We start from the raw sequence: 22,768 nt of genomic DNA on the forward strand, positions 1-22,768 counted from the left end.
TATTTATTTCAAACTAATTCAAATTAAATAATAATTAATTAATTTAATAACAATTTAATTAATTGTTAGAATATTTAATCAATTTAAATTAAATAATCAATTAATTTTTAAAACTATTTAGTTAATTCAAACTAAATAGTGATCAATTAGTTTAATAGTAATTCAATTAAATATTAATTTATTTATTTTTATTTGATTAGTTATATTTAGGATTTACATTTTATTAATTTTATTTTTAAATTTTTGTATTATTTAAAATTACTAAATATTTATTTGTGTGTTATTTAAAATAAATAAATGTTTGTTCTGAATTATTAAGTTAAGTATTTATCATTAGAAATATTAACAATAGAAATTGATTTATCTAGTTGTAAAGCGACTATCATTTAATTTGAACGAACTTGGGTTCGAGATCACATTTGTACAAATTTATATTTTTTGTTTTAAATTCAAAATTATTCAATATTACTAGAAATCATGGGAATTATTTGTTATAAATGTACGTTGGCCTAGTGTTTTTGTTTTAAATTCAGAATCGTTTAATATTACTAGAAATCATGGTAATTATTTGTCATGAATGTACATTGGTCTAGTGGTAAAGATGTAAGATATTATTTGAAGGTCCTATGTTTGATTCCTTATAAAAAAAGAATTTTGACTTTTTTTGATATTATTAATTTATAATTGTTTAAAAATGAAATTAAAATTAAAAATCGATTTAGTATTTATAAAAAAAAATCCAACATAGCAGTTTAGTCACAGTTTAAAAGTGAGGAAAAAACTGCTTTTGATAAAAATATTAACAGAAGGATTAATATGGTCCGGTTAAGTTTTATAAGGGATTAAATAAGGCCCTTTCTTTGTGAGGGACAAAGTGAGAAAAAAATCGGTTTGATGAAAATATTAACAGAATGATCAATATGGTTCAGTTAAGTTTGATAAGGGATTAAATCAAGCCTTTTTTTGTTGTTAATGAGTCTCTTTTGGAAGCTTTTAAGTTGTTCATTTAAAGAAAATTTAATCAATATTCTCTTTTTTTATAAGAAAAAAGTAAGCGAACCTTTTCTTATAATAAAAATCGAAAGAAGTAATGTATAAGAATATGTTTAGCTCAAATTTAGAGTGAAATGCAAATTTATTTTATTTCTGTACTTCTAATAAATACACTATATATGAAATAACTAGTAGTGAACTTCAAAACTTCAAAACTTCAGTCTATCCATGTCCCTTCACTCATGCCTTAATAATGGTCGTGATGGTCGCTACATCATTAGTGTTATTAATTGTCTTGTCTTCTTGTCCACGTGTGTGCAACTTGTATCTAAAGTATTACATGAGTCCTAGTTGAGTCAAAGAAATTGAGTTATTTTCCATATTCATGGTCGAGTCGATCTTATGGCTTAATGAACTCACCACCCATTCATAATGACGAGTTAAATCAATGTAATTCAAAATTGGTCTGAACTCTCCTATTTAGCTTTGAGTACTCTCCAAAGGCTTAACATGTTCTAATCCTAAAAGACCGAGATCTATTAGTATCAAGTGGACTTTGGTCATGATGCATATATTGGTCCACAATTTTTCAAGCACGAGGTTAGTAAGAGTTGGGTAATTAAATAAGGACAGGGTCATCCACAGTCCCTCAAGCACAGGGCTTGTAGAGGCGAAGTGGTTAAGTAAGAAACATAAATGTCCACAATCCCTCAAACACGAGGCTTGTAAAAGCGAAGTGGTTTCATAACTTGTTGCCAATGATTCTATTTAATTTTAATTTTTATTATTATTTAGATTTATATATCTATACATGTATATGTTTTTATTTTTATTATTATGTATGTACACATGTTAATTTATCAATTTTATTAAATAAGTCAATATTAAATTTGGACGCATTTTAATATAAATATTCGTTTATTTCTTAACTCAACAATAATATTCTTAAATTTTGTTAATATTTTTAAAAAATTAAATTAACATGATAAATGATAATATAAATTATAATTTTAACAATTATTTTTATTAAAAATTCGGATAAACGGGCATGAATATGGATACTTAGGTACCCAAAGAGTATAGATATAGTTCATGCGGATATGGACTCAAGTAAGGGGATTTTTTTCAAATCACGAATATTATAGTACCCTTTCTGAACCTACCCATAATAAATGATTGAAAATTAAATAATTTTATAATAATTTATATATAATATTCATATTATATAATTCTAAAATTATAATTTTAAAATAATTTAATGATCTGCAATTGCTTGTTAAAACCATAATAAACTAACATTATATTGATTCATATTAAATACTACATTGTTTCTTGAAAGACTAGGCATGATAATTTGGCTTATCTTCAATGGGTATCCACAAAAATACTTATAACGGATAAGATAAAAACCGCATAAATGGGTATGGGAACATGCTCGGATAATTACACACTTAAATAAGCAGATATGGGTGCGGGTATGAGCACCTTAGTATCCACATCGCCTCATACTCACACTATATATATATATATATATATATATATATATATATATATATATATATATATATATATATATATATATATCAAAATGAATGTCTCTTAATTTTCAAAAATACATCGATGTTAAACCATTACATATGTAATATTAGTGTTCGTTTATTTCATAATTCAACTATAAGTTTTTCGAAAACATTTAAATATTCTTATAAACTTAAAATGATATGATATTTCATAGTTAATATATTTATCATAAGTAAGAAGCATCTGAAATTGATTATGAATGTGTAGAATTTATTTTCGTGTGTTTAACTATAGCATCATGACTAATGAGTTTGCAAGCTGTATATTGAGAAGCGGTTACAAAATCAAAGGATTGTGACTCACGATTTTAGTATGGAGCATCCGAAATTGATTCTAAATATGTAGAATTTATTTTCATGTGTTTGCTTATTCTTTATGGATTTGTTTATACTTTCTAGAATTGATACTATTTGAAAGTAAGATTTGTAGCTTTTTAGTATAAATACTATATCGAGAAGCAATTACAAAATCAAAGGAACATGACTCGTGATTTTAGTATGAAGCATTCGAAATTGATTCCAAATGTGTAGAATTTATTTTCATGTGTTTGATTATTTTTATGGAGTTTTTTATGCTTTCTAGAATTGATACTATTTGAAGGTATGATTTATAGTTTTTGAGTATGAACATAAATTTTACCTTCATTGTTGTGTTTTCCTCTAGAATGAGTATTTGTTGGAGTTAGGGGTGTTCGTGGTTCATAAACTGCACTGAACCGAACCATATAAATGGTTCAGTTCAGTTTTTAATAATCATATTAATAACAATTCAGTTAACTATTAAAACAGTTTCAATTCAATTATAAACTGGTTTAAACCGGTTTGTATATATAAATTGGTTTAAAACAATTTTGGCTTAATTGCAATTTTGGTCCCCATATAATCCGTGTTTTTGTGTTTTGGTCCCCCTATTTTAAAATCCGAAATTTTAGTCCCTTTATTTTAGTTTTTTGAGGATTTCGATCTCCTGCAAATCTGAAGACAATTTTTAATGAAATGACAATCACATTGATGACATATTCAACATAAATCTTAAATAAAATTAGTTTTTTTTAAACAGTTCATTGTTGATTTGACACTAACACATTCAATTATTTTTATATCATCTTCTGCTATGCTCTTTTCATAGAATAACAAATTGAAATTGTGAATCAAATTTTATCGGTTAATTTTTTAAAAAAATTTTTTGCTCATTTATGAAAAAGAAATGTGAAATTAATTTTTTTGACTTTTTATGCTTCAAGAAAGAAAAGATTGGGAGAATTAAAATTGTTGAAGACATTAATTCATTTGCCGTCGCATATCAAAACGAAGTGAATATTCTTCAGCCTAAAAAATTTTAGTAGGCTTTGAGAATTTAGATTACCAGAGTTAAGAAAATTTTATTACCAGAGTTAAGAAAATCCACTAAAATTCAATTTGGGAAATCTCATATCTGATTATTTATTAATTAATATAATTTCTATAGCATATGTAGTATATACAAACACTAAGTTTCAATTCTTATCCGACTCTAAATTTAAATATTTACATTTGATAAATTTCATTTATTCTGAGACATTGAATTTTCTTGCAATGCAATCATCATTGATGACTTATATAAAATTATTAAATCATTAACAAATTGTTCAGATGAATTGGGAGAAGTCAAAATAAGCAAAATTTTGACTTTTCTAATCGCTTAGAGCATTTGTCTAATTGATTAGATCGATTCAAAATTAAGTCTCATGCTATTAGGGCAACGCCTTAATGATCTGCGAGGACTAGATTTTTTTCTTCCTTTTATAAACTTAAAAACAATTATATTTCAAACTTCTAATCAGTTTGGAAAACTTGCCAATCAATTAGATTGATTTAAAATTCGTTTATTAAAAGTTTATTTTTGAGTCAACATCTAGCCTATAAATAAATGTTCTTTTTCTCATTTCATTCAAAAACGTGTTTTGACATACCTATCTTACTCTCTCTCTCTCTAAAGTTTTGTTTCACTTTCTCTTACTAATATTTCCGCCTAAATACTTTTGTGAGAAAATCCTTTTGTGAGTAGAGATATATTTGCAATTATGTAAAAGATAGAATTGTAAACTACAATGATGAAATGAATCTTTATGTATCAATGTTAATATACTAAAAGTGCAACATTTGAAGGGTGTCATGTTTAAGTGTGAGGGTGACAGGTAAAAATCTCCTAGAACATGTTATTAACAAAAAGAAATATGTTTATGAACTTTCATAACACACCTGCCTAGACTCATATAAAAGACATTGATCTCTCTTCATCTACCTAAAGTAATATAAATGACATTGATCTCTCTTTATCCAAGGCAAAAACCATTTTTAAAACCGGAGAATTTTACCTGACACACTAAATCATATTTGATACCCCGTATATTTTTGTAATATTAATATATTTTTTCATTTTTTTATTAATCAAATGTTAAAAAATCTCATCATACCATACTTAAAATTCAAAAAATCTGCTTCATCATACTTAAAATTTGATATGCATTTTTACTAGCATTTAAAAAAAAATAGTATATAATCATAAATTTTGAAAAAAATATGTGATTCTATAATAAATTTTTTAAATATCCGATAAATTTTGAAAAATCTTTAATTTTATACCGAATTTTTAAAATAATCGGTACAAAATATATGAATACACCGAATATTCTAAAAAACTCGATAGGTTATTTTTTTAGTTATTATTTTAAAAATTAAAGGATAAATCTGATAAGTTTTGTGATTTTTCCCATTTTAAAAAAAATTATAAAATTATAATTTATTTTCAAAAATCTATAATTTTAGATTGATATTTGAAAAATCTAATATTAAAAAATATATATATATTTATATATATCTATATATATATAGGGCATATCATATGAGAATGTCATTTTTATATGAGAATGTGAGAATGAATCTGAACCATTGAATTTTAAAATAAATGGTGGAGATTATGGGTGAATCTGTTTTTCTCTCTCCTACATCATTTATTTCAAAATGTATGAGAGAGAAAAAGAATATATATATATATATATATATATATATATATATATATATATATATATATATATATATATATATATATATATATTTATATATATATATATATATAAATATATATATATATATATATATATATATATATATATATATATATAATATATATATATATATATATATATATATATATATATATATATATATATATATATATATATATATATATATATATATATATATATATATATATATATATATATATATATATATATATATATATATATATATATATATATATATATATATATATATATATATATATATATATATATATATATATATATATATATATATATATATATATATATATATATATATATATATATATATATATAGGAGGGTAATATTTACTCCTAAGTTATTATGACTTACTCCAAATCTAGACCATTGATTCTTTTCAATCTAGTGGTTAAAAATAATAAGTAATTAAATGTGGAGAGAGAAAACTATTACTTATTATTTGTAACAATTATATTGAGAAGAATCAATGGTCTAGATTTGAAGTAAGTTATAATAACTTACAACGGCTTTTGAGTCTACAACCTATACTTCTCTCTTTGCTTCACACCCATCACGCCCTCTCTCTGCTACTCTTCTCCTTCTTGGCTAATATTCCGCCCCTATCTCGCCCTTGCTCTGCTCCTCTAACATTCAACGCCTAACATTCTGCCGCTATCTCGCCCTCTCTCTGCTCCTCTAACATTTTACACCTATCACCCCCGGCCTCTGCTCTTCTCTTTCTCGCTAACCTTCTCCTCTTCTCTTTTTTGGCTAAGATTTTACAATATTAAAGGCTTAATAAAGTGTTTGTCTCTTGAAATTTATTCAAATTTGAGAGTATATTTTGTTCAAGATTTATGGTTTTTATTTGTAACTATGACTACTTCATCACTATTAAGTAATTTATTTTAGTTTTTAACAATTATGTGGCAGCTGAATTTAACCTAAGCCCCCAAGCTGTGACATCCCTCCCGTTCAAGAGCAAGAATCTCATCTCTTGGTGGGACAAGATGCAACTGGTGATATCCCATTCAAATGCTGAAGCAGAAAGTTTGGCTTTTGCTCTATTCACTATCCCGAGTACATTTCACTGGTCAGAATCAGTGTGTTGATTTCATGATCATCCAAATAAATTATTCAAACTAACTGTGTAACACTCTATCACATCCCCTCATATAAGCTTTCATGGGAGTATTAAGAGAATTAACTAATGCCTTGTAATTCAAATTTAACCACCAGATTTATTAATAGTACAGATATTCAGTAGTTGAGAACTTTCTCAACAATTCATAAACTCTATGCAATTCTAACACTATCAAGCAACTAAAAAGAATACATGTTAGAAATGATTGATAGGTTTTTGTTATTAAAAAAATGCATCAGAGTTTATTATTGCCTATTTTCATCTTGACATAGAAAACCCTGAAGCAGGGTAACCGGACATGAACATCCAAATAATCTTCATGGCTCTAAAATTATTTTATAAATAAATCAACTGATAACAATCTATAATCTATAATAACTAAATTTGCATAAACTTGAAACGTTAATTATTCAACTATTAATCATCAACAGTAGTACATATTTTTAACTGAATTAAAAGAGAGAAACTTATGATTCTATACATCACATTCACAACCACCACGGAGCCTAAGAACAAGGTGAAGAGTAGATTCCTTCTGAATATTATAATCAGCAAGAGTCCGTCCATCTTCAAGCTGTTTACCAGCAAAGATAAGACGCTGCTGATCAGGTGGAATCCCTTCCTTATCCTGAATCTTCGCTTTCACATTATCAATCGTGGAATCCCTTCCTTATCCTGAATCTTCGCTTTCACATTATCAATCGTATCCGAACTCTCCACCTCCAAAGTAATCGTCTTCCCCGTCAACGTCTTCACAAATATCTGCATTCCACCACGCAGACGAAGCACCAAATGAAGAGTAGACTCTTTCTGGATATTATAATCCGCAAGAGTTCTCCCGTCTTCCAACTGCTTTCCGGCAAAGATCAATCGCTGTTGATCAGGAGGAATTCCTTCCTTGTCTTGAATTTTGGCCTTGACATTGTCGATTGTGTCGGAGGATTCAACCTCGAGTGTGATGGTTTTTCCGGTTAGGGTTTTGACGAAGATTTGCATGCCGCCGCGGAGACGGAGAACGAGGTGGAGTGTGGATTCTTTCTGGATGTTGTAGTCGGCGAGGGTTCGGCCGTCTTCTAGTTGTTTACCGGCAAAGATGAGACGCTACTGGTCTGGTGGAATGCCTTCCTTGTCTTGGATTTTGGCCTTGACGTTGTCGATGGTGTCGGAGGATTCAACCTCTAGGGTTATGGTTTTGCCGGTCAGGGTTTTAACAAAGATTTGCATGATTAATTGGATCTGATAGAGTGATTGATTTTTTAGAGAATAGAGGAGATTGATGATTAACGAAGGAGAAGAGGTTATTAATTTATAAGGAGTGAATAGAAGAACCTAGAACGTTGAATGGGAGAAGATAAGTAATGGATTTTGTTTCGGAAAGGGTATAGAATATTCCAACACTTGACGTGGCGATTTTATCCACACGACTATTGCACGCAACATCAGGTGAATTGGTCAAAGCTCTTTTTAGCAACCGTCAAAGAAGATTATCATAGTTTAGTTATTGTAATTTTGGTTTTAATTTTTTAATTTTTTTTTTTTTAATTTGATACGTTTGTCGCTCCATTTTAGGGTGTGTTTGGTTGTAACATTCTTTCAAGTTTTATTTCCATCATTATTATTACTTGGAATAATATAAACAAAAATTAAATTTTCTAGAAAAGCCTATGATATTTTTTAATTTAAAAATAAATAAATAAATAAATGTTAGTAGTAGTGGAGAGTTGTAGTTTAGTTTAATTTTATTCCATACCGTCAAGTGCCCCACCTGTCCTGACACGATGTCGTTGGTACAAAAATGTCTCATTTGTCACCCTCATGATACCATCCAATATACGTCTGTGATCAGAACCCTCAGGGAAGAAACCATTGTCAATGCCTGTCCGCGCCATATCAAGTATCTCACGACAGCGAGGAGTAACATCCTTAGTGTGGTTCAACTGAGACTCGTGAGTCTGCAAGATCTCCTAATGGGCTGGTCTGGGTGGTGATCCCGTTGTTGTAGGGATCATGTAGGGGTGTTACACCATGAAGTACCAAGTGATGTACCCGCCGACACAGCTCCAGTCTACCTTTAATCTGGTGGCCTGAGCCTCGTCTGGAACCATGTGATGTTCAAAGTCTACAAAGATCTCATATATCTACCGATGGGTAATCACGATAGGAGCGGAGACAGAAGGGTGGCGAGGAATCGTCTGACACTAGTCGAACTGCCGCATGACGCGCTCTGGGAGATAGCGAACAATGATGTTCGAATTGGCAGCCAACCATCTAGAATATAATGCAACGTCATCCCACGGAACCGTCTCACGGTTAAGAGCGTAGTAGTCATAGCGGATTTCCTCGGTAGTCATGCGGTCCAGATAGTTTCTGTACGGATCCGACACCTAGTTCCCTTTGAGGGGGACGAAGGCACTAACACGCGACATGGCCTCAGTGTAGCCAATCACCTCTCCCCATCCAATGATCTTAGGGAAGTTTTGTAATATCCAACCCTGAAATGAAAAAAAAAACAGAGATCAAACATTATCACGAATATAGAATGAACAACTTTGAGAAAAAGTATAAGGATATAAGATTGTTACCACTAAGAGTGAATAGCTTCCTGCCAAGGCCCTTGCCTTCCACATGCATCCCTCTCCGAGTTTATAGTAGTTTCACGCCAGTGTGGCCACTCCCTAGTTGTACTCATGGATTTGTGCGATATCCAAAAAGTACCTTAGGTAAGCGACATTTGTTTACGAGGAGCTCGTGTCCACAAACACCTGAGTACCTACCAAAAATAGGAAGTAACACCTCAACACATGTTGTTTGTATATGTTCACCTCTAATGGGTCACCAGCAGCTTATTATGCCGCAAAGAGCTCAGCATCATATCTCTGCGTCAAGAAGTGAAATCTCACGTGGGCGTCGTGGGTCCTTTCCACCTCCTCAAGCGCATTCTCTGGATCTTCCTCGAGCTCCTCAATCAGAGTCTCCCTCGCTTCTTCATCCTACCGAGACCAAAGAGGGTACCCCAGATAGGTATTGTTAGAACAAGATTGAGAATCTATGATCAGAATCTAGTTTTGATGATAACAAGCATATATTTTATGAGTAACAATTTTATTACTAATGGTTTCATTTAGTATGCAGATATTATGTTATAAATCTTATACAGGATTCATCAGAAAAAGAGTACAACAACTGCATCAGAAACTGGCTCAGATATGAAATCAAACATCCAGAAGATTGATGAAGCTAAACATCATTCATCAGATGTTCTGATTAAGAATACGTCAAACAAGTCAAGATCAGCAAATCAAAAGTAAAGAAGCAACAATGAGGTACAAGACCACTCAGAAGAATATGAAACAACAACAGTATCACAAAAAGCCCACAATTAGAAAGTACATCAGAAGCTTCAAGGAAAATGAACAAGAAAGATCAGCTGCAAGAAGCTTTGCAACATCAGAAGATCACGCACGCAGAAAGATCAGAAGATCTGAAGTTACAAGTTCTGAAGCTACGACACAGAGACATGCAAGATACAAACATCAGTAGAAGTCGCGTACAAGTCAATGAAGAACCTACAACTCAACATACAAATTGAATAAAACACAAGAGCTTAGAATCAGGGAGAACCGTTACAAACATCACCATTAGCAAAATAGTTACAACAATTAATTGACACAACTCCCAAGGTTGATTAAAAGAAGTAAGCCACATGCAACGCATTGGGAAGACAAGCTAATTCAAAGAAACGCGCCATCAACTACAATCATCATGTTGAAGATAAGGTTTTGCCAAGAACAACACATGTCATAAAAGGCTCAATCTAGACGAAGCATTCAAAGCCATATTCAAACAAATTTCAACGGCTAGATTCCAACGGTAACATACCAAGCTCTATAAATAGACCAAGCTTCAAAACGTGAAGGTATACTTCCAAGTATGCATCCAGAGTATGCAGTCAGTGTGTGTATCAGATTATGTATTCATGATACATCTACAGAGAGCAGAATATGAGAGATCTTGAGAGAAAATCTGTAGAAGAACAAATGAGCATGAAAGTGTAAAAGAAGAATGTTGAAATCATGTTTCAGAAGTTCCACAAGAGGCAACACATACTTAGTATGTGATAATCCATTGTGTTATATACACAAACCATATGCCTAATACAAGCAAAGAAGAAATCTCTGCTGTTGAGCAGTATTTTCCACTGGAGTTATCATAAGTTCACCAATACTTGATCAACTCATACATTGTACATATTAAATGACCTGTGAAACTAAATACACTGAGTTGTTGCTCAAAGAAGTGTTTCATGTTTACTTGTGTTCATTAAATGTGTTATGAGCTGTAACAAGCTATATGATCAGTGTTCAAGAAGAAGATGAAGATTTACTCACAGGAAGCAATTAACATGAGAGTTGATGCTTCATATATGCTTAAGAAGATGAGAAGAAGATGATCTTATAAGAAGGAATTAATTTCAAAGGCTGGAGCTCTAATCTCCTTATTCAGACAAGAAAGGACCAATCCTGAAAGAAGTAATCCATACAAGAGTTATTGCTCTTAATTTTCTTTTAGAACAAGATGAAGATAATTTGAAGAAGCATCTCAAAATAAAGCTACTCTAAATATGCTTTCAGAAGATGAAGATCAAATCATAAGCAATCGACAATAGAGCTGCTGCTCTAAATCAGCTTAAGAAGATTTGAAGACAAAGATCAGCATGAAGAAGCACTTACCATTTGGAGTTGATGCTCATATTCTGCTTAACAACCAACATGCAAGGATCTCACACAGAAGTTGAAGACAAGAAGACTACAAGTTTATTTGTTATTCTTGTATTTAAATGTAGAACACATAGAGTTGTTGCTCGTAGTGTGTTATATCTTAGAAACTTCTGAGAGATTATTTAGGCTCCAGAAGTGACTTCTAGTCAGTGAGTCGTAAACATATGTATTGAGAATAGGAGACCATCTGCTTGAATAAGAAGCACATCTGTAAATCTCCAGAAGATGCCTTGAGCGACCAGTTGAGGTCAGAAGCTTTAGAAGACAATTGGTTGCGGTCATTGTGGAAATCTCTTGGAGACCAAGTGAAGGTCAGGAGTCCAGGAGTCAATGGATGTTATATCTCGTGGAGATCACTGAAAAGTCCATTGTAGTCAGTCACAGCAGGTAGCTGTGCAGGGAGTTAGTTACAACGCTTTGTTATGCAGGTTACTAGATTGATGAACGTTATGTCCTGAAGGGATCACTGAACGGTTCAGTCATCTAGGGGTTAGTCACTCGCGGGTAGCTTGTGTAGGGTTAGTCACAACAAGTTAGTTGTGTAGGGAGTCACAGCGGGTAGATTATGTAGGGTTCCTGAGTCAATGAACATTATATCTCGTGGAGATCACTGAACGGGTCATTGTCCAGATGGTTAGTCACGACAGTTGGCTGTGCAGGTTGTTAGTCACGACAGAGGTTCGTGCAGTTGTAATCATGAATTGGTTATAATGGATTAAGACCTCTTTTGAGAGGCAAATCACCTGAAGAAGGTGGACTGGAGGTAGCCTTATTCAGAAGGTGAACTGATAACACGAAAATGTATCACATATTTGGCTTGATTTATATAGATTATTTCTCTATTTTATTTTAATTAAGTTGCTTTATGTTGGTATTATGCTGATATTTTCATTGTTTCAGGTGTTATGTTCATTTTGTGAACTATTTGTCAAAAGAAGAAGAAATGAAGAAAAATAAATCTAAAAAGATAAGTAAAGAAGAAGTGAAGCAATAGTAAAGACTGGAGGTGCAAAGAGCAAAGTGGCTCAGCCCTTGAAAGAAAGGAGATGCCCGTCTTGGGCCTAACAGCTTGGAGACGTCCGTCTCCCAAGCCCAAAGTTGAAGAAGTCCACGTGAAGTATGGAGACGCTCGTCTCCCACTCTTCCTTGGCCACGTCACCATGAGATCAAAGTGGAGACTCCCGTCTCCACTATTCTAGGTTAAAGTGAAGACGCACGTCTAAAGTGTCGTTCTATAATTGTGGAAAAAAAGATGGAGACGTGGGGGACCAAGTAAATACGCACGTTACATGCTTCCACTATAAATACAACCCTGATAGTTTATTATCGGGGTCTGAGTTTTTCACTCCTTCAATTGGCATCAGAGCGCCTTGGTTCTAGGTGCAAACACTTAACAGTGCTAGACAAAAGATTCAGGAGAAAAACACGAAAATGGCAACCTCAGTTCCACCTCCTACTGAACAAAACAACAATGGTAACAACAGCTTCAATGGATTCAACAGGCCACCAGTCTTTGATGGTGAAAATTTTGAATATTGGAAAGATAGGCTAGAGAGCTACTTTCTATGTCAAGATGGTGACCTATGGGATTTGGTGTTGGATGGTTACAAACATCCAGAAACTGGTGGAGTCAAAATCACCAGACAAGCTATGAGTGATTCTCAAAAGAAAGATTTCAAAAATCACCATAAAGCAAGAACTATTTTGTTAAATGCTATATCTCATGCTGAGTACAAAAACATAACCAATAGGGAAACAGCTCATGAGATATTTGAATCCTTGAAAATGACTCATAAAGGGAATGCTCAAGTAAAGGAGACCAAAGCTCTAGCTCTCATCCAGAAGTATGAGGCTTTCAAGATGGAAGATGATGAAAACATTGAAGCAATGCTTTCTAAATTCCAGACTCTGACAGCTGGACTGAGAGCTCTAGACAAAGGCTACATTGAAGCGATGTGTAACTTCTATGTGTATGGGTATTTTGGTTCTAACATTTCCCCACACACATCGACACATCGACTTGTGATAGCTAGCACCTTGCTCACCAAAATCTTTTCAAACTATCTCCATTTTTAAATACTCGGGATATTACCTCTCTAACTAAACCCAAAAAAAGAACAAGTTTCTAATGTCCTAGCTATGTCATGGACAGTATGGATAAATTATATCTTAAATAAATGCAATAACAAAAATGGCTTCTGGAAATATTTTAGTCAAAGACAGTAGTATCATAGATGATGGGAACTGTATAAGCTAAAAATGTAACTACTAAAATTCCAAACATTATGCATGGCTGGAGAAATCCCAAACTATATAAGAATTTGAAGCCTTGGAAGAAAAGTGATGTGGTCGGGAGAAGTTCTCAATGTTATTAGGATTTTGTGTTTTTAGCATTCCTTCCTTCCTTTTTCTTGGAGCTGCATATTTATAATATATGGTACCTAATATAGTAATTAAATCGTCTTTATTGCTATCATGGTGATGGTTCCCTTGTCGCTTTGAGATCATAAATGGTATTAAGTGGTTATAATGTTCAGGTTTCTAGTCTTAATAGTCGACTGGAATCGGGTGTCTTTGATGTAGCTGGGCAGCTTGGTAGATTATCCGGGATATACATTCCGTACCTACACCAATAAAAAAAACAAAAGATCTATTGGTTAGGATTACATTTTGTACCAAAGTTTACAGCAATTAGAATGACAAATTCAAAAAACAAAAGAGATATTGGTAAGGATTATATTTTGTATCAAAGTTCAAAGAAATTAAAATGACAAAGTCTTGTACAGAAGCCCTTTTATTGACCAATATAAACAACATCATCAAGTCAGAATTACACTTATAGATTGTATAGCAGACGTATAGCTTTTTCATATGATTCAACAATACTGAGAATATACTCGTGAGGATGAAATGAGATAATTTAAGAAGTGCATTTCTAACGATCCTATGCACGAAAGGCATAGTAAGAACAAAAAATATAAGCTTGGTTACCAGCTAACTAACATCAAGCTTATCATGCAACAAGACAATAAGAATGATTCATGCAAGAAAACATTGATAGGTTATTATTGTTATGCAAATCGGGGAAATTAGCATGTCAGCATCACTGGATCAGGGTCGTAATGTCTTCCCATCTTAAGAGAGAAAACCTTGACAACAAATTTATGTGTCTTTCATATATCATTAGGACATAAGCTATTAAGGTTTGATAATGCATATCCTTTTATGGATTTGTGTACAATTACAAGTCTGGTTAGTTTTAGTGAAATGAAATTTCTCAAGGGCCAAGATATATGCGTGAATACTAATGTATATGTATAATCACGGTTATAACATGGTTATAACATAGTTGTCTGAGATATAGACAGATCAACTAATGTAACTTCAATAGATTCAGTGAAATAGGTAGATCAACTAATGTAACTTCAATAGATTCAGTGGAAGCAGAGGAATCGGGCATGGACCTGCAAAATAAACTTCATGGTTTTACAAGTATTTAATAAATAAAGTTGATCAAATTCGCACAAAACAGAAACAACGTAGATTTAACTTGTCTTCCACCAGTCACCAAAACCAAACCTCCACCAATTAACACTCATCCGATGCACACTAGCTCAAAGGATATCATTGTCTGCCATAGACTTCATCCTACTCATGTTATTTCTCATGTTGAGTCAAGAAACATTAAACAGACTCTCTCTAATCCTTCCTGGTTAGCTGCCATGACCCAGAAGTGTTGTCTTAATGAACAATACCACTTGGTCTCTTGTCCCTCTCCCACCATGCTATATTTCCATTGGCTGCAAGTAGTTGTTCAGGTCAAGGAGAATCCTAATAGCTCTATAAATAAGTATATAGTCAGACTTGATGCCAAAGGATTCCATCGAAGATATAGTGATGACTACAGTGAGACATTCTCACTAGTGATCAAACCAATCACACTCAAAATAATTCTTACCTTGGCTCTCTCTAAAGGGTGGCAACTTCATCGGCTTGATGTTAACAATGTCTTTCCCAATGTCTTTCCCGATGGCTTCTTGGAAGATGAGTACATGAACCAACCCCCTGACTTCTTTGAATAAGTCCATGGTCTTCAAACCCAACAAGACTATGTATGGCCTCAATGGTCCCTTGGTTCAACTTCACTTTGTTCCTAATAAATGTGACCCATCTTTATTTGTATATTCCAAAGCACATGCATGATCTACATGCTATGTTATTATCATCACAACAACAAGCCAACTCTCACTCATCAAATTATCTCCAAACTCCATTTAGTATTTTCTCTAAACTATTTTAGCCAACTTGATTATTTTCATGGTATTGAAGTCAAACACAAACATGTTGGCTTCCTTTCTCCATCCAAAGAAAAGTGTATAAGCGATCTCTCATCAAGATCAACATGCTTGACACCAAGGCCCTTCCTTCTCCCATGGTTGCGGGCTTAAAAATCTCAAAATATGGCTCTGATCCCACCATGTACAGGTTGTGGTAGGGGCTCTCCAATAAAACCGGACATTTCCTTTGTCATCAACAAGCTGTGCTAATTCATCGTCAAACCTCCATTAGCAAAAGCTGTGAAATGAATCTAAGATACCTCAAAGGCACTATCTCTTGGGGACTGCACTTGTCTTCAGTCTCTATCTCTCACAGCTCCCTAGAGCTTGTGTGTTCCTTGCAAAGAATCTCATATTTTGGTGGGACAAGAAGCAACTGGTTGTATCTCATTCAAGTACTGAAGCAGAGTACAAGAGAGGTTGGCTTTTCCTAACTCTGAAGTATGTGGATTCAATCTCTACTCCATTCACTGACTACACTTATGGTGTGTTTGAAACAAGAGAGAGAAGTATCAAAGAGAGAAGTTGAAAAGAAAAAGAACAACTTCTCTTGCTTCGCAATGCAAAGAAAGGTTGATGAGAGAAAGAGTATAGGTGGGTCCCACCATATTTTGCTTTCTTCTCGTCATAGGAGAGAAAGAGAAGAGAAAGCTCTAATTTGTTTTGTTTTCAATGCAGCCCTTGTGTTTTTTATGTATTGTTTCAAATGATACTAAATTTTGTTAATTTAGAAAAAGCTATTGATTGGTTTTGGTTTGGGTTTATTATTTCTTAACTTACTTTTTACCCAGATTTTACCGAAATTCATTTTATTGTATTTTTTTAATTTCATTTTATTTTTCTTACGTCAAAGTTTGATGGTTTTTCTTATAAAAAAAATTTTACAAATTAAATTATTTTAAATAATTAAAATAGTAAAACAATTAATTAATAGTTGTTATTTTTAATTAACATTAAAAAAATTTAATAACATAAAATTTTGTAGTATTAGTTTCTTTAACAAACAAAGGGTATTTTTGTCCTTTCAAAAATAATTGCACTTCTCTCTTCTATTTCTTTCATACTTCTTTTATAACAAACAATACATTAAATGTACTCTATGTCTCACTCATTTCTCTCTTGAGTCTCTTCATACACTCTTTCTCACATACTTCTCTCTTCTCATTTTCATCTCAATACCAAACACACACTTAGGTGGATTTTCAATTTCTACTCCAAGAATTAGGCATCAACTACTCCTTACAACTATTCACTGACTACTCCAAGCATGCTATCCCAGGGCATTTCAGTGGTCATCATCAGTGCGCTGATTTCATGATGAAGGCTCTATTCGAATAAATTTGAAAAGTTTAGATTCAAACTAACTGAGGGAGCTCTACCACATCCCCTTAGATAAGCTTGTTGTGATTATTAAGGGGATTAACAAAGTCCTAGAGCTAGTAATTCAAATTTAACAATCATAATTTACAAAAAGTACATAAATTCAGTTGAGACTCTCTCAACAATTAATAAACTCTATGCAATTCAATCGAAATCATTGATAGACTTTTGCTATTGAAAATTTTGGACCTTTTCAGATCTGTGCTCAATTCCAATGCGTATTAAAGATCTATGGCATAATAGTGAAGACAAGATATCTCAGTTAATATAACTTCAATAAAATTCATGGCTTTCCAATTATTTAATAAATCAACTCATAACAATCTATAATCTATAGTAACCAAATTTGCATGAAACTTTTATTATTCAACTTTTAATCATCATCAACAACATTACATATTAAATCTGTCAAAAAAAAAAACAACATTACATATATTAAAGGAATGAAAACATAGAAACTTATGAATCTATTCATCACAACCACCACGGAGCCTGAGAACAAGATGAAGGGTAGATTCCTTCTGAATATTATAATCAGCAAGAGTCCGTCCATCTTCAAGTTGTTTACCAGCAAAGATAAGACGCTGCTGATCAGGTGGAATCCCTTCCTTATCCTGAATCTTCGCTTTCACATTATCAATTGTATCCGAACTCTCCACCTCCAAAGTAATCGTCTTCCCCGTCAACGTCTTCACAAATATCTGCATTCCACCACGCAGACGAAGAACCAAATGCAGAGTAGACTCTTTCTGGATGTTATAATCCGCAAGAGTTCTTCCGTCTTCCAACTGCTTTCCGGCGAAGATCAGTCGCTGTTGATCCGGAGGAATTCCTTCCTTGTCTTGAATCTTGGCTTTGACATTGTCGATTGTGTCGGAGGATTCAACCTCGAGAGTGATGGTTTTTCCGGTTAGGGTTTTGACGAAGATTTGCATGCCGCCGCGGAAACGGAGAACGAGGTGGAGTGTGGATTCTTTCTGGATGTTGTAGTCGGCGAGGGTTCGGCCGTCTTTAATTGTTTACCGGCGAAGATGATACGCTGCTGGTCTGGTGGAATGCCTTCCTTGTCTTGGATTTTGGCTTTGACATTGTCGATGGTGTCGGAGGATTCAACCTCTAGGGTTATGGTTTTGCCGGTCAGGGTTTTCACGAAGATTTGCATGATTAACTTGATCAGATAAACACAAGAGAGTGATTGATACTATTTGAGAAAGAAAATAGGAGATTGACGATTAATGAGCGAAGAGGGTATTACAATATATAATGAGTCAATAGAAGAATCCAGAATATTGAATGGGGAAGATAAGTAAGGAATGTTGTTTCGGGATGGGTCTAGAATATTCTAACTTTTCATCCACGAGTACTAATCTTGGACGAAACATTACATAAAGTGGTCAAAGCTCAATTTATCAACCGTCAAGAAGGAGCATACCATAATTTATTTATCGTTGTTTTTTTTTTTTACTAAATCGTTGTTTTTATTTTATAATTACTAAATCATAATTAATACTTAATAATATTTAATCACCATGGGTGTGTTCCAAAATGACAAGAAAATATCTATGTGAAGTTTGTATTTTGAATATGAAAATAGGCAACACTTCGTGAAGTGTTGCAATAGGCTGTTTGTAGTTTGAATCAGAAATATGTAACACTTCGTGAAGTGTTGCAGAATGAAAACATGCAACTCTTGGTAAATGTTGCAATAGGCTAAGCATTGTAACTTTTGGAAAAGGAACTGTTTCACGAAGGGTCGCTACCTTATGAAACAATACTAAAGTGGCCTATAAAACCTCATTCTTGATTCAGAAATAAATAACAAAAATGTACATTTGATAAGCCTATCATCTTCACTAAAATTCCAGACACTCTTCGCTACATCCGAGTTTTCGTCGGTCTTACGCAAACTCGATAAAAGGCTGAATTATCCTGGGTATTCCTGCGTTCCAACTCTAAGACATATTGAGAGTGCTTGAAATACTTATAAGGAAAGTGATTCCGTTCACGATTCGAGCCTCGGTTCCATTCGGTTTAAATATTTTTCAAACAATCTTATAAGTATTTTATATTATGGCGATGGCGATCGAGACTTCTGTTTCAAGCATCAAGAATATTAGAGAAAATCCAAATCAAAAATTCGGAATTTAACGAGAATTGACATCATAAATTCGGGTACGTGTTTATTGATATTAAGATCCTAAATAAATAAAAAAATTATTTTGGATTATTCATTGTGCTATGCGTTTCAGAAATGATTATGGATTTGTTACATAATATGCTATATTTATCATTAAAGGATATATAAAAAAAAATCATTTTGGAGAATGATACGTACTGTATATGGAGTTTGTCATCTCTAACATTAAAAGTTTTAACTATTTATTTTTACAGAAGATATGAAATTAAAAGAAAATAATCTTAACTTATGCGACGTTTCCACAGTATCATTAAGACCTAAAATATAAAATGAAATGAACGTGCATGGTTTTGCTATTTGTATTATTGTTTGTTTGAGAAAATTTTGAAAAGGCATATACGTAACGTAATTGAAACGAAGCACTACGTACATGTGCTGTTTGGCAATGTATGTGTGGTTTGACAAAACATTGTATTCATATAAAACATATATATTGTTTTTTTTTTTATGTAATCCAAGTTAAATCAATGCAATAAATTTGAAAAAGGATGTGTAATAATACAGAATCCAATCCTTTTCATCTTGGTAAAGGTACATGCAAATTCTCTATTCCATGTGGTAGATGTAGTACACGGAAACATGTGCATTTTGCATAGCAAAATATAAATATATATTTTTATTGAGAAATAGGATAAGCAATGTATAATATGAAACTGTCATACACCTTCGATTTCTTAAAATTTTAGTATGATATGGCTTTGGTTTCAATCCAAAAAAGAAAAAAAAAAGAAAGAAAAAATACAGTTAATAATTCAAAGTGTTTCAAATCATTATCTGAAACGAGGCTATTAAAATATTGGCTCATTTAAAAAATTCTCTTTTATTAAGTGACATAATTTGTTATTTAAATGCAAACAATCGATGCATAATGACGATGCAGAATATGTTTTGGTTAAATTGTTTATTTGTGGAAATGAAATTTTAGAGTATGGATTCGTTGATTATTAAGGATATAAAGATCATTCAAATATGATTCATAATAAGATGTAGAATTTTGAGAACCTTATCGTGGAGGATAAGGAATTTAAGATTCCTACAAATAAGAACCTCGTGAGAAAGGTTCTCCGCAGATTGTTGAATCACAAATCAAAAGTTTGTCAATGAATGTTGCAAACAAATCGAACTTAGAATAAGCAAAGTCTGAAAGGCTAAGGATATAAGACCGAACAAAATCACTTTTCGACTTATTTCGCTTGTGTAGAAGGAAATAGTGAGAGTTTTGTTCGTGATATTCTTATTCTTCAAGTGGAAGACAATTCTAAGCCTTATAAGGAAGCAGTAGCTTCAAAGGACTCTATTTTTGGAATAATGATATCCAAGATGAAATAGATTCAATAATGTCAAACCATACTTGGAACTTGTCGATCTACTTAAAAGATCAAAATTCATTGGATGCAAATGAATGTTTAGAAGAAAGTATCATAGTGATGGTACATTAAAAATCTACAAGGATTGATTAGTAACCAAGGGTTTTAGACAAAATAAAGATGTTGATTATTTTGACACATATGCACTAGAAGCAAGCATAATGAAAATTATAGTTTTGTTTGCATTAGCTTCATCAAATAAATGTCAAAGGACATTCCTAAATAGAAATCTCAATGAGGAGATTTATATGGAGCAATCAGAATGTTATATAGTTCCTACTGATGAACAAAAAGGTGTATAAGCTTGTTAAATCCTTGTATGGATTAAAACAAGCACCGAAACAAAGACATTAAAAGTTTGAATTTGTCATTGTAAGATTCTCTGATTAAGGAGGAGACACACAAACTAAAGGGGAGACACACAAACTAAAGGGGAGACACACAAGTTAGAGGGAGAATTTTCAATCTTATCAAAACAAGAATTCAAAGAGTTTGTCATCATCAAAAAGGGGGAGATTGTGAAGAATATATCTTATTTTTAGTTTTGATGAAGACAAAGATTATCAACTAAGAAAAGGATCAAAAGTCATGCACATCAATGATGTAGTTAATCAATAAGGTTGAACATAGAAGTTCAAGAGAAGATTTGAGAGAAGTGAACATAACTAAGGTACTCATTGCAATTCATACTATTTATTTTAAATTGCTCATAATTTTATCTCTCACTTCATCTAAAAACCTTCTTGCATCATCATGCATGATTATCTAAAAACCTTCCTCATCTAATTCTTGTGATAAGTGTTTGTACACAAATTCGTGTGAGAATATTGTGATATTCTTTTGTCTCCATGTTGATTATATGATTAATCACTCGCAACGAGATGAATGGAATTTCAGAAACAAAGAGGTTTCTAACTTCCACATTCAAGATGAAAAATCTTGAAATAGTGGACACTCTTTGCGATCAAAGTAAAGCGAAAGAGTGGGGGTTGAGAAAACCACATTCAAGATGAAAGATCTTGAACTAGTTGACACTCTTTTGGAGATCAAAGTAATGCAAAAATAGCGGGGGTTATGAACTTAGTCAAAGACACTTTGAGAAAGTTCTTGATAAGTTCAAACTATCACGTTTCAAGAAAGTGAATATTCAATTTGATCTTAGTATCAAAATAATGATGGAAGAGTCATGGCTATATTTAGAATACACAAGTGAAATTGGTTTTCTAATGCAATGTACTATATGCGATATAGCAGTTACATATAGTAAATGAGTAGATTTACTAGAAATCCAAATTGTGAGCATTCGAAGGACATCACAAGGATTTTGATTATCTTTTAAAAACTAAAATCTTGACCTCCATTATGGTAGGTTTTCTATCATATTAGAAGGATATACCAATATGAGTTGGATATCGAGTGTTGGAGATCATAAAATTACAACTGAGTGGCTATTTATACTATTTGTAGGTGAGATTTCTGGGAAGAGCAAGAAACAAACATGCATCACTCTCTTGACCATGGAACCATGGTGTGTGGATCTCGCTTCCACTAATAAAATAAGTTAAATGGTTGAGGGACCTTCTGTCGGAAGCTCCATTGGCTAAATACAGTGTTTCAAAGGTGTTAACACAATGTGTTAGTCAAGCCAATTTAACAAGAGAATTCAGATAAGTATAAAATAGAAAGTCTGGGCACTGAGGCCTTAGACATTCGTGAGAAAATTGATTAAAGATGTATGTTATACCCCAAAATTTGCCCACATATTTTTCAAGAAAACTCCAATCTGAAAATTAAGGGTCTCATATAATCATGGATTTTTATTTCAACAAATATCCTGACATATGAAATACTTAGTTTTTAGAATCTTTCTTATACAGTAATTTGGCTTGCAGTTGAATTTATTCTTACGCAAACACCAAATACTGT

The 22,768-nt window shown here is 32.5% G+C and overlaps 2 pseudogenes; both read right to left on the reverse strand.

Annotated features, from left to right (window-relative positions):
- Positions 1 to 7,258: 7,258 nt before the first annotated feature.
- Positions 7,259 to 8,113, reverse strand: LOC131644594 (polyubiquitin 11-like; annotated as a pseudogene).
- A 9,603-nt stretch (positions 8,114 to 17,716) lies between these two features.
- LOC131644595 (polyubiquitin 11-like) lies at positions 17,717 to 18,464 on the reverse strand (annotated as a pseudogene).
- Between the last annotated feature and the right edge of the window lie 4,304 nt (positions 18,465 to 22,768).

Source organism: Vicia villosa, linkage group LG1 (genome assembly GCF_029867415.1).
Source record: "Vicia villosa cultivar HV-30 ecotype Madison, WI linkage group LG1, Vvil1.0, whole genome shotgun sequence".
NCBI lineage: Eukaryota > Viridiplantae > Streptophyta > Magnoliopsida > Fabales > Fabaceae > Vicia > Vicia villosa.